This window comes from Chiloscyllium punctatum, chromosome 36 (assembly GCF_047496795.1).
Source record: "Chiloscyllium punctatum isolate Juve2018m chromosome 36, sChiPun1.3, whole genome shotgun sequence".
In the NCBI taxonomy this organism is placed as follows: Eukaryota; Metazoa; Chordata; class Chondrichthyes; order Orectolobiformes; family Hemiscylliidae; genus Chiloscyllium; species Chiloscyllium punctatum.
In genome coordinates, this window is record NC_092774.1 from 56,396,389 (window position 1) to 56,410,562 (window position 14,174).

Consider the following 14,174-nt stretch of genomic DNA (forward strand, 5'->3'; position numbering starts at 1 on the left):
CTTGCCTATTTACCCTACCCATGCCCCCCATGATTTTATAAATGTCTGCAATGTCACCCCTCAGCCTCCAAATCTCCAGGGAAAATAGCCCCACTCTATTCAGCCTCTTCCTGTAGCTCAAACCCTCCAACCCTGGCAGCATCTTTGTAAATGTTTTCTGAACCCTTTCAAGTTTCACAACACCCTTCCTGTGGCAGAAAGCACAGAATTGCATGCAGTATTGCAACAATGATGGAACCAATGTCCTCTCTGAAGAGGATTTTAAAACAATACTTATAACAACAAGCAAATCAGGTTAGTTGGGCATGAATTTCCCATAGCAGTTTATTTTGGTTGTCCTTCATTAACCTATGCTTTATAAAATATATGAAAATATTTTGAGGGATGGGATTGTTGCTCGCACGTCCAACATTTGCTCACCATCCCTCGTGGCCTTTGGACCGAGCAATTGGCTACATTCTAGAAGGCAGTTGAGTGTCAACCACATTGTCGTAGGTCTGGAGTCACATGATGTGAGTGTGCACTCACGTGTGTAGGGTTGTGAATGGCAGATTTCCCTCCCTTAAAGAACACTTTCACAACAATCAGTAATGATTGGATAAAAGCAACAGTTCTGGCAGCATCTATGAGGAGACGACAGTGTTACTGTTTTGAGTCCGGTGGCTCTTCAAAATTAGGCGGGATTCAAAACATTAACTGTTTTCTCTCCACAGATGCTGCCAGACCTGCTGCGTTTCCCCAGCAATTGTGCCTTTTGTTGCTGATCTCCAACATCTGTAATTCATTGTCTTAGCCAATAATGGCTTCCTGGTTGCCAGTACGGAGACAAACTCTCACTTCCAGATCTTTTTATTCGTTGAAAATAAAGTCCACGAGCATCCATGATGGGACTTTAATTTTTGTTCTCAGAAAACCGAGATCTCAGGGCTGCTTAACCAGTATCACTAGATCACAATCTTCCCTTCACTGACAGTGACATTGACAACCTTGTCCTGAATATTTTTCTTTATTCATTCATGGAACGTGACACTTTGTCTCCCAAAGAAAAGCCAAGTGCCAATTCAGAGGGCAGTTAAGACTCAACCACATGTGTTTGGATCAAGGGTTACACATTCACCAAATTGGGAGAAGACTGAAGATTTCCTTCCTTTAAAAAAGGTTATGAGTGAACAAGATAGGTACTTATGACAATTGATAAGATCACCAAAGCAGCGATAAGATTTATATTCCAGATACATAAATTGATTTCAAATCGTATCGGGGCCATAGCAGCATCAATTTGAAACTCCAGATGTTAAATCCAGTAACAATACCCAAATGCCACCAACTCCCTACAATTTCGAGGCTTCCCAACACTGACTGGTCTGTAATTGCCAGTTGTATCCTTTTTCTCCTTACAATTTACTATTCAATTCAGCCCATTGAGTTGACTCTGCCATTTATTCAGATCACGATTATTCTGGGAAACATTTCCTCCATTTTGCTGCCATTGTCCCATAATCCTCAATTCGCTTACTGATTAAAAAAAAACAACTATCTCAGCCTTGAATGCACGTAACAACCCAGGCTCAACAGCCCTCTGTAATATCAAGTTCCACAGATTTACTGCCCTCAGGAGAAATTCCTATCTGTCCGAAACATGCAATCTCTTATTTGGAGGTTACTTCCTCTGGTCCCAGACTCACCCACTGTTCTACGCCTAGCCTGTCAAGTCTCCTCAGAATCTTGTACGTGACAATAAGGTTACCTCTAATTCTTCTAACTTCCAATAAGCACAGGCCCAACCTATTCAGTTCTCCTCAAAAGACATTCTTTCCATCCCTGATATCATCATGGTGAACTTCCTCTGGACTGCCTCCAATGCCAATATATCTTTCCTCAGGTAAAGGGCCCTAAACTGTTCACAGTGTTCAGTTGGGGCCTGAATAATGCCTTACATAGGTTCACTATCACCTTCCTATATTTATACGCTATTGAAAAGGCCAACCTCCCATTTGTCTCCCTATTACTCACTGAAATTGGATGAAGAGATTCGTGGACGAGATTCCAAATCCCTCTATTCTAAACTTTTCTCCATTTAATATTCAGTTCTTCACCTCCTGACAAACTGCATTACCTCATTTTCCCATCTGCCAAGCTTTCGCTCATTTGCTGAACCTGTCTATATCCCTCTCCAGATATCTAATGTCATCCTCACCACCTGCTTTCACATCAACTGTCTCTTCTGCAAATTTAGCAATAGTACATTCACTTTACTTATCCAAGTAATTCATATATATATTGTAAATAACGTTGGCCCCAGTGCTGATCCCTGTGGTACACCACTAGTTACAAGTTGCCATCCTGATCATGCCCCTTACCACAACTGTGGCAGTTAGCCAATCCTCTTTCCATGCTAACATACAGTCTCCAACACCCTGGGCTCTTTGATTATTTCATGAGATGTGAATATCATTGACTGTGCCAACAACTCTTCCCAAACTGACCTTGAAAAGGTGGTGCTGAGCTGCCTCTTAAATTGCTTCACAAATATGATGTGGACTGCAACAATGTTCAGGAGTGAGTTCCAGCATTTTGGTAAATAACAAAGAAACAATGCGATATATCTTGCAGTCGGAATCCGATCTTCACACTTGTCTGTTCTTGGTGGTTGAGGTCATGGCTTGGAAGGTGCTTTTGAAGAACCACCACTCATGCAATCAAGCCAGACTGATAGATTGTGGCCCCAGACTCTGCCATTTTGACTTCCCTCATCAATCTACATTCTTTCCAACGAAGTTTCAGTCTCAAACCGCCACGCAATACCATCTGTTACGGCTTAAAAGATAAGAATACACATGATTACCAACCGTATTTTGGGTTGTATAAATCTTTGCCTGCCAGAATTATTTTCCAAAAGACTTTAATTAAACTGGGTGACTGCATGAAATGGTTTTTTGGTCAGACTATATTCATCATCCTCAAAGGAGACAATGCCAGTAATACTCTTGAACTCGTCTTTTTGCTTAAAAAGCACGAGTTCTTGATTTATTTTTACAACTTACTGACATTCACACCTGCACATTCAATGTCAAACTCAGACAACATAACTGAAATTACACCATTAATCTTGTTTTTCAACAATCCAACAGATTAATTAATAATACACAGTGAATACCAAGGCTGATTAATGTGAAATTAAATTTGACCGAAAATGTAAAAGCGAGATGTGAGATAACAAATGGGGGAAGGGCAGAAGGCAAGAAATGCAGCATCATAGAAGGTGCTCCTCCAGGGAGTGTATTTTACAAACTACAACTGCTCAATATAAACAAACACTCTGACATGATCCTCCGGTTTTAATGTAAACCATAGCCCCATACAGTAGGTACCATTTAAATAAGTTAATAGATACAAGCCTTGAGCAAATCCAGCCTCCAGCCTGGCCCCCCGCTTCTTGGAGCTCGGAGAGGGGATCCCACTCATTCATTCAACAGGAGACGGCTCAATTTATTGTAATGGGCATGGAGGGTACAGTGGTCGTGTCTCATTAAGAGGAGGAAGCTGTTTCCTCTCATTCAACAGAAGAGGACCTATTTCCGAGAGATTTCTTTTGTGGTGCAGCTGTAGTCTCCCATCGAGCCCTGAGGCTCAGGTTCAAATCCCACTGCTCCAGTGTGTGTAATAACATTACTGCCCAAGCCACGTGTCAACTGGCATACGGATAAGAAAATTAGGGAAGTAAACACGTCAAGCTGTTCAATGTTATCTCCAATCATATCACTTCCACGTTCCCAGTCCCATTGGTACTCCAGGGAGCCCAGCCTCGTTGAACGAAGGTGCTTTTTGAGAAGACTAATCGGGCATTTTTTGCACAAGTCAAGTTAAGAAAGCGGGGATCTCTCGCAAGACTGCGCGGTGGACGACAATTACAATTCTCGGCGGGGAGGCAGAATTATGAATTCACTAATAGCCGACACTAAGAGATGGTGCAGCGCAGCCAATACCCTGTCTCTGTGGCGCAATTGTTCAACGCGTTCTGTCCTGATCAAATCCAGGGGAACAGGAACAGTTGGGGCTATGGCGCGGACAGGACAATCCCAATACGCACCTTTCCTGTTAGAACTATTCCATGAGAAAGTTTAGACCACAACTTTGGGCGTGTAGTTGTGGCCGAACACTTAAGGTGTTGGCGTAGAGATCCTTTGGGGCTCCCCGCCCAGGGTGGTAACCTGCTGGCTCTGATTTCTTCGCTGGCGATTTTAAATGACTTCCTGTTGGTTGCATTATCGCTCAAACTTCACAAAACCCGTCTCAATAAAGACCCGTTTTCTCATGTCTGGGAATTGATTGCCATGCAGGAAACGCGGGTTCTGAACAAACAACGTACCAGACTCACAACGTCAGCTCTGTTTCCCTTTCCACAGATGCTGCTCGTCCCGTTGGCTTTCTGCAGTATTCTCTGTGTTTATTAGGCACAAGTGCTGCTTTTCATTCAAGAACTTCAATCCCTGTCCTCTGGTACCTGACTCTGGTCAGTGGCAATTGGTTCTTCTGATCATTAAACTGCCCATTCCCACCGCTTCTTCTCCCATCATGACCAACAGCCCCAGGAAATCTCCAGTTATCCTTCTTTGCTCCAAAGCGAACATTCTCCACCTTGGGAATGTCTCCCCAAAATGGAAATTCCTCATCCCTGGACATGAGGCAAGGGAAGAGAATTTGGCAAAATATTGTCAGTTAGGAAATGGAAAAATGTTCAAATGTTCATGAAGCAAAACAGAAATCCCAGTCTCCAGCTTTGTGAACCTTTAGAAACACTTTGCGAAGCGGATTTAGAGGAGAATGAAAGATGACCGGTCCGATTGAGCAGAGACAGTCCAGACACCGTCCCCTTGTTGACGAGGCCGGGAGGTTGACTCTGATGTTCTTGGCACATGAACTGATCTGAGACAATGAAAGAATTGTCGTTCCTGCACATCATGAATTCAAACCCCTTCTCCCCTGCGAGCCAACGAGAGAACTCGGGAACAGGCAAAACACTGAAAGGCTGGAAGGGCGACGGCCCCGGAGTAAGAAAGCTAGTTCCTCGTGACATGGATGTGTCTGCAGACTGTCCCCGGTATCTCCACAAGAGATCTCCCAGGCTTGATTATGGAAAAGTAAAACTGATAGACGACAATTGTAATTCTCGGCGGGGAGGCTGAATTATAAAATCACCAGGCGATGGTGCAGCCCACGTCAGCGCCTGTCTCTGTGGCACAATTGGTCCGCGCGTTCGGCTGTTAACCGAAAGGTTGGTGGTTCGAGCCCACCCAGGGGCGGTGTGTTCGCTGCCCTTCTTTGGCTTCGAAGCTGTGCGCTTTTAATGGCGTCAGGAGAATTTTCCCCAAACGGAAATCTTCTCCACAAAGGGGTTTCTGAATTGAATTGATGTCTAACGGAAGGGACTGCGTTTGCTGAGAAGACGAGACCAAAAGAGAAACTAGGCAGGTTTGACAGTACCTGTCGGTGAAAACACAATTTTGAAATGTTGCCTCTGATTCTCTTTCCACAGATGTTGCCTGACCTGCTGGGTTCCTCCTGCAATTTCTAACTGAAAGTTCATTCCATCTTTTGGGGTGAAACACCGAAATATCTGCAAACACCATGTGCCGATATTTAACCCTTTCGAATCACTGTGAAGTGATTGGATTCAAACAAACTCTGCGATGATTCACTCTTTCTCAGCTCCATAGGCAGACAGGCCTGGGAAGTCAAGCTGTCAGTGTGGTTCTGTATTCGTGGGCCGAGTGGTTAATGCGATGTACATGAAATCCATTGCGGTTTCCCCTCGCAGGTGTGAACCCTGCCGAGTACAAAATGAGAAATGTCGTCGAAAAGAAAGGGAGCTTGCTCCCCGGCTTCTTCTTTAAGATTCAAATCAGTGGAGGGGGAAAAATATTTCACTCAAATTGGGACTGGTGGGAATCTGCAACCCACTGCCTGTTCGGGTGGAACAAGCAGATACCCGCAGAGCTTCTTTTGAGGCTATGAGCAAAGTGTTTGGAAATGAGACTAGAAGAGTGAGGTGCTTGAAATCGTGATCGAAATGAAGCAGGCACCTGAGGACAAGGGTGTTTCCTTTGCCAGTGAAAGATACTGCTTCACCAAGTTGGGCCTGTGGAAGGGAATCAGTGACGGTGATTATCTTTGGTTGTTCGCCTTGTGAATGAACCCATTGCTGCGCATGTCCGTGCTAACCTCAGAACTCTGCAGCATGGTGGCGTGAGATACGCACAGGGCCGGGGCCAATGGATGATGCATCTGACTCCACCTCCCTGTTTGAAATGCAGCTCACAGCTTCTTCACACACCCCAATTAATCTTTCTCATTGTCCTGTAGCCGGCATACGGTTTGAATTCCCGATCTGCGGGAATGAGAATCCTTTCACTGTCTCGCGTCAGTAAATGTCCCTGAGAACATCTGAGTCAACTCACAGCGCAGTCATATGAGGGGAAGCTGAAATAGCCCCACATGCTGCTCACGGGCACATTTTATTCTCCCCAACTCAACGCCTCAAACACTGCGGCTCCTGGGAGTGGAAAAGAAACAATCACCAAAACCCAGTCCAAGCTCTGTGAATCTTCAGAAAATCAGCAAACGTTCATCCCTTCGGATTTTCTATCCTGGGCTGACAGGGATGGGTTTTGTCACTCTTTTGTAGGACATTGCAAGTGGATGTTTTGCAAACATGCACTACAATGCAATCTGATTAATCAGGACCTGGATGTTTTCGGTCTTTGAATGTATGTGTGGTGCTCCAGAACTTTGCTGTTCACAGTTTATAATACTTATCTTCCCAGTCCCCTGTATCACTTGTCGAAAATGTTTAATTTGTGTCTTGTAATCCTTTCACTGTCTGCTAATGAGGATAGCGTTTCCGTGTTTTACCTAAATTATCTTGACCTTGCATACCTCAAGCCTCAAGCGAATTTCACGAGAAACCTTCTCCAGTTCAAAAGCCAACTGTTCATGATGGCTCTGTTCCTTGTCACGTGTCCAATTTCAGATCGATGTTGTTAATGTCCCTTCTACTCCTTCAGATCCAGGTTTCGCTCACAGGGCTAGAACAGAACTGTCACCAAATACATTTACCAATCTACGTTCATCCTATCGATTGTATTAGCATCATCAACACTTCTCATCAAAATAACTCGAGAGACTTTCATCACAATTTTCTGTGAACAGTCATACATTAGCTTTGCTGAATGAACCCCAAATTTCTTGAAGTGGCTCCTTATTTTCGGCCCTGATTATTAATCTCTCTACGCATGGGAATGGATCCTTCCCAGCCGCTCTATCTCTCATCAATGTGTGTAGTTCAATTCGATCTCCCATCAGCCTCCTCTGTCCTGATCAAATCCAGGGCAACAGGAACCGTTGGGGCTATGGCGCGGACAGGACAATCCCAATACTCACCTTTCCTGTTAGAACTATTCCATGAGAAAGTTTAGACCACAACTTTGGGCGTGTAGTTGTGGCCGAACACTTAAGGTGTTGGCGTAGAGATCCTTTGGGGCTCCCCGCCCAGGGTGGTAACCTGCTGGCTATGATTTCTTCGCTGGCGATTTTAAATGACTTCCTGTTGGTTGCATTATCGCTCAAACTTCACAAAACCCGTCTCAATAAAGACCCGTTTTCTCATGTCTGGGAATTGATTGCCATGCAGGAAACTCGGGTTCTGAACAAACAACGTACCAGACTCACAACGTCAGCTCTGTTTCCCTTTCCACAGATGCTGCTCGACCCGTTGGCTTTCTGCAGTATTCTCTGTGTTTATTAGGCACAAGTGCTGCTTTTCATTCAAGAACTTCAATCCCTGTCCTCTGGTAACTGACTCTGGTCAGTGGCAATTGGTTCTTCTGATCATTAAACTGCCCATTCCCACCGCTTCTTCCTCCATCGTGACCAACAGCCCCAGGAAATCTCCAGTTTTCCTTCTTTGCTCCAAAGCGAACATTCTCCACCTTGGGAATGTCTCCCCAAAATGGAAATTCCTCATCCCTGGACATGAGGCAAGGCGTACAATTGGAAGAGATTTTGGCAAAATATTGTCAGTTAGGAAATGGAAAAATGTTCAAATGTTCATGAAGCAACACAGAAATCCCAGTCTCCAGCTTTGTGAACCTTTAGAAACACTTTGCGAAACGGATTTCGAGGAGAATGAAAGATGACCGGTCCGATTGAGCAGAGACAGTCCAGACACCGTCCCCTTGTTGACGAGGCCGGGAGGTTGACTCTGATGTTCTTGGCACATGAACTGATCTGAGACAATGAAAGAATTGTCGTTCCTGCACATCATGAATTCAAACCCCTTCTCCCCTGCGAGCCAACGAGAGAACTCGGGAACAGGCAAAACACTGAAAGGCTGGAAGGGCGACGGCCCCGGAGTAAGAAAGCTAGTTCCTCGTGACATGGATGTGTCTGCAGACTGTCCCCGGTATCTCCACAAGAGATCTCCCAGGCTTGATTATGGAAAAGTAAAACTGATAGACGACAATTGTAATTCTCGGCGGGGAGGCTGAAGTATAAAATCACCAGGCGATGGTGCAGCCCAAGTCCGCGCCTGTCTCTGTGGCGCAATTGGTCAGCGCGTTCGGCTGTTAACCGAAAGGTTGGTGGTTCGAGCCCACCCGGGGGCGGTGTGTTCGCTGCCCTTCTTTGGCTTCGAAGCTGTGCGCTTTTAATGGCGTTAGGAAAATTTTCCCCCAACGGAAATCTTCTCCACAAAGGGGTTTCTGAATTGAATTGATGTCTAACGGAAGGGACTGCGTTTGCTGAGAAGACGAGACCAAAAGAGAAACTAGGCAGGTTTGACAGTACCTGTCGGTGAAAACACAATTTTGAAATGTTGCCTCTGATTCTCTTTCCACAGATGTTGCCTGACCTGCTGAGTTCCTCCTGCAATTTCTAACTGAAAGTTCATTTCATCTTTTGGGGTGAAACACCGAAATATCTGCAAACACCATGTGCCGATATTTAACCCTTTCGAATCACTGTGAAGTGATTGGATTCAAACAAACTCTGCGATGATTCACTCTTTCTCAGCTCCATAGGCAGACAGGCCTGGGAAGTCAAGCTGTCAGTGTGGTTCTGTATTCGTGGGCCGAGTGGTTAATGCGATGTACATGAAATCCATTGCGGTTTCCCCTCGCAGGTGTGAACCCTGCCGAGTACAAAATGAGAAATGTCGTCGAAAAGAAAGGGAGCTTGCTCCCCGGCTTCTTCTTTAAGATTCAAATCAGTGGAGGGGGAAAAATATTTCACTCAAATTGGGACTGGTGGGAATCTGCAACCCACTGCCTGTTCGGGTGGAACAAGCAGATACCCGCAGAGCTTCTTTTGAGGCTATGAGCAAAGTGTTTGGAAATGAGACTAGAAGAGTGAGGTGCTTGAAATCGTGATCGAAATGAAGCAGGCACCTGAGGACAAGGGTGTTTCCTTTGCCAGTGAAAGATACTGCTTCACCAAGTTGGGCCTGTGGAAGGGAATCAGTGACGGTGATTATCTTTGGTTGTTCGCCTTGTGAATGAACCCATTGCTGCGCATGTCCATGCTAACGTCAGAACTCTGCTGCATGGTGGCGTGAGATACGCACAGGGCCGGGGCCAATGGATGATGCATCTGACTCCACCTCCCTGTTTGAAATGCAGCTCACAGCTTCTTCACACACCCCAATTAATCTTTCTCATTGTCCTGTAGCCGGCATACGGTTTGAATTCCCGATCTGCGGGAATGAGAATCCTTTCACTGTCTCGCGTCAGTAAATGTCCCTGAGAACATCTGAGTCAACTCACAGCGCAGTCATATGAGGGGAAGCTGAAATAGCCCCACATGCTGCTCACGGGCACATTTTATTCTCCCCAACTCAACGCCTCAAACACTGCGGCTCCTGGGAGTGGAAAAGAAACAATCACCAAAACCCAGTCCAAGCTCTGTGAATCTTCAGAAAATCAGCAAACGTTCATCCCTTCGGATTTTCTATCCTGGGCTGACAGGGATGGGTTTTGTCACTCTTTTGTAGGACATTGCAAGTGGATGTTTTGCAAACATGCACTACAATGCAATCTGATTAATCAGGACCTGGATGTTTTCGGTCTTTGAATGTATGTGTTGTGCTCCAGAACTTTGCTGTTCACAGTTTATAATACTTATCTTCCCAGTCCCCTGTATCACTTGTCGAAAATGTTTAATTTGTGTCTTGTAATCCTTTCACTGTCTGCTAATGAGGATAGCGTTTCCGTGTTTTACCTAAATTATCTTGACCTTGCATACCTCAAGCCTCAAGCGAATTTCACGAGAAACCTTCTCCAGTTCAAAAGCCAACTGTTCATGATGGCTCTGTTCCTTGTCACGTGTCCAATTTCAGATCGATGTTGTTAATGTCCCTTCTACTCCTTCAGATCCAGGTTTCGCTCACAGGGCTAGAACAGAACTGTCACCAAATACATTTACCAATCTACGTTCATCCTATCGATTGTATTAGCATCATCAACACTTCTCATCAAAATAACTCGAGAGACTTTCATCACAATTTTCTGTGAACAGTCATACATTAGCTTTGCTGAATGAACCCCAAATTTCTTGAAGTGGCTCCTTATTTTCGGCCCTGATTATTAATCTCTCTACGCATGGGAATGGATCCTTCCCAGCCGCTCTATCTCTCATCAATGTGTGTAGTTCAATTCGATCTCCCATCAGCCTCCTCTGTCCTGATCAAATCCAGGGCAACAGGAACCGTTGGGGCTATGGCGCGGACAGGACAATCCCAATACTCACCTTTCCTGTTAGAACTATTCCATGAGAAAGTTTAGACCACAACTTTGGGCGTGTAGTTGTGGCCGAACACTTAAGGTGTTGGCGTAGAGATCCTTTGGGGCTCCCCGCCCAGGGTGGTAACCTGCTGGCTATGATTTCTTCGCTGGCGATTTTAAATGACTTCCTGTTGGTTGCATTATCGCTCAAACTTCACAAAACCCGTCTCAATAAAGACCCGTTTTCTCATGTCTGGGAATTGATTGCCATGCAGGAAACTCGGGTTCTGAACAAACAACGTACCAGACTCACAACGTCAGCTCTGTTTCCCTTTCCACAGATGCTGCTCGACCCGTTGGCTTTCTGCAGTATTCTCTGTGTTTATTAGGCACAAGTGCTGCTTTTCATTCAAGAACTTCAATCCCTGTCCTCTGGTAACTGACTCTGGTCAGTGGCAATTGGTTCTTCTGATCATTAAACTGCCCATTCCCACCGCTTCTTCCTCCATCGTGACCAACAGCCCCAGGAAATCTCCAGTTTTCCTTCTTTGCTCCAAAGCGAACATTCTCCACCTTGGGAATGTCTCCCCAAAATGGAAATTCCTCATCCCTGGACATGAGGCAAGGCGTACAATTGGAAGAGATTTTGGCAAAATATTGTCAGTTAGGAAATGGAAAAATGTTCAAATGTTCATGAAGCAACACAGAAATCCCAGTCTCCAGCTTTGTGAACCTTTAGAAACACTTTGCGAAACGGATTTCGAGGAGAATGAAAGATGACCGGTCCGATTGAGCAGAGACAGTCCAGACACCGTCCCCTTGTTGACGAGGCCGGGAGGTTGACTCTGATGTTCTTGGCACATGAACTGATCTGAGACAATGAAAGAATTGTCGTTCCTGCACATCATGAATTCAAACCCCTTCTCCCCTGCGAGCCAACGAGAGAACTCGGAAACAGGCAAAACACTGAAAGGCTGGAAGGGCGACGGCCCCGGAGTAAGAAAGCTAGTTCCTCGTGACATGGATGTGTCTGCAGACTGTCCCCGGTATCTCCACAAGAGATCTCCCAGGCTTGATTATGGAAAAGTAAAACTGATAGACGACAATTGTAATTCTCGGCGGGGAGGCTGAAGTATAAAATCACCAGGCGATGGTGCAGCCCACGTCAGCGCCTGTCTCTGTGGCGCAATTGGTCAGCGTGTTCGGCTGTTAACCGAAAGGTTGGTGGTTCGAGCCCACCCAGGGGCGGTGTGTTCGCTGCCCTTCTTTGGCTTCGAAGCTGTGCGCGTTTAATGGCGTCAGGAAAATTTTCCCCAAACGGAAATCTTCTCCACAAAGGGGTTTCTGAATTGAATTGATGTCTAACGGAAGGGACTGCGTTTGCTGAGAAGACGAGACCAAAAGAGAAACTAGGCAGGTTTGACAGTACCTGTCGGTGAAAACACAATTTTGAAATGTTGCCTCTGATTCTCTTTCCACAGATGTTGCCTGACCTGCTGAGTTCCTCCTGCAATTTCTAACTGAAAGTTCATTTCATCTTTTGGGGTGAAACACCGAAATATCTGCAAACACCATGTGCCGATATTTAACCCTTTCGAATCACTGTGAAGTGATTGGATTCAAACAAACTCTGCGATGATTCACTCTTTCTCAGCTCCATAGGCAGACAGGCCTGGGAAGTCAAGCTGTCAGTGTGGTTCTGTATTCGTGGGCCGAGTGGTTAATGCGATGTACATGAAATCCATTGCGGTTTCCCCTCGCAGGTGTGAACCCTGCCGAGTACAAAATGAGAAATGTCGTCGAAAAGAAAGGGAGCTTGCTCCCCGGCTTCTTCTTTAAGATTCAAATCAGTGGAGGGGGAAAAATATTTCACTCAAATTGGGACTGGTGGGAATCTGCAACCCACTGCCTGTTCGGGTGGAACAAGCAGATACCCGCAGAGCTTCTTTTGAGGCTATGAGCAAAGTGTTTGGAAATGAGACTAGAAGAGTGAGGTGCTTGAAATCGTGATCGAAATGAAGCAGGCACCTGAGGACAAGGGTGTTTCCTTTGCCAGTGAAAGATACTGCTTCACCAAGTTGGGCCTGTGGAAGGGAATCAGTGACGGTGATTATCTTTGGTTGTTCGCCTTGTGAATGAACCCATTGCTGCGCATGTCCGTGCTAACCTCAGAACTCTGCAGCATGGTGGCGTGAGATACGCACAGGGCCGGGGCCAATGGATGATGCATCTGACTCCACCTCCCTGTTTGAAATGCAGCTCACAGCTTCTTCACACACCCCAATTAATCTTTCTCATTGTCCTGTAGCCGGCATACGGTTTGAATTCCCGATCTGCGGGAATGAGAATCCTTTCACTGTCTCGCGTCAGTAAATGTCCCTGAGAACATCTGAGTCAACTCACAGCGCAGTCATATGAGGGGAAGCTGAAATAGCCCCACATGCTGCTCACGGGCACATTTTATTCTCCCCAACTCAACGCCTCAAACACTGCGGCTCCTGGGAGTGGAAAAGAAACAATCACCAAAACCCAGTCCAAGCTCTGTGAATCTTCAGAAAATCAGCAAACGTTCATCCCTTCGGATTTTCTATCCTGGGCTGACAGGGATGGGTTTTGTCACTCTTTTGTAGGACATTGCAAGTGGATGTTTTGCAAACATGCACTACAATGCAATCTGATTAATCAGGACCTGGATGTTTTCGGTCTTTGAATGTATGTGTTGTGCTCCAGAACTTTGCTGTTCACAGTTTATAATACTTATCTTCCCAGTCCCCTGTATCACTTGTCGAAAATGTTTAATTTGTGTCTTGTAATCCTTTCACTGTCTGCTAATGAGGATAGCGTTTCCGTGTTTTACCTAAATTATCTTGACCTTGCATACCTCAAGCCTCAAGCGAATTTCACGAGAAACCTTCTCCAGTTCAAAAGCCAACTGTTCATGATGGCTCTGTTCCTTGTCACGTGTCCAATTTCAGATCGATGTTGTTAATGTCCCTTCTACTCCTTCAGATCCAGGTTTCGCTCACAGGGCTAGAACAGAACTGTCACCAAATACATTTACCAATCTACGTTCATCCTATCGATTGTATTAGCATCATCAACACTTCTCATCAAAATAACTCGAGAGACTTTCATCACAATTTTCTGTGAACAGTCATACATTAGCTTTGCTGAATGAACCCCAAATTTCTTGAAGTGGCTCCTTATTTTCGGCCCTGATTATTAATCTCTCTACGCATGGGAATGGATCCTTCCCAGCCGCTCTATCTCTCATCAATGTGTGTAGTTCAATTCGATCTCCCATCAGCCTCCTCTGTCCTGATCAAATCCAGGGCAACAGGAACCGTTGGGGCTATGGCGCGGACAGGACAATCCCAATACTCACCTTTCCTGTTAGAA

General features: G+C 45.5%; 1 protein-coding gene and 2 non-coding genes across 3 annotated transcripts in view; 2 read left to right on the forward strand and 1 right to left on the reverse strand.

The window, feature by feature from the left end:
- Positions 1 to 14,174, reverse strand: part of LOC140460513 (uncharacterized) — a 191,136-nt gene that overhangs the window by 106,578 nt on the left and 70,384 nt on the right. The window lies entirely within an intron of this gene.
- Positions 8,590 to 8,663, forward strand: trnan-guu (transfer RNA asparagine (anticodon GUU)). The gene has a single exon. It is a non-coding gene; the product is annotated as a tRNA-Asn (tRNA).
- Positions 11,950 to 12,023, forward strand: trnan-guu (transfer RNA asparagine (anticodon GUU)). The gene has a single exon. It is a non-coding gene; the product is annotated as a tRNA-Asn (tRNA).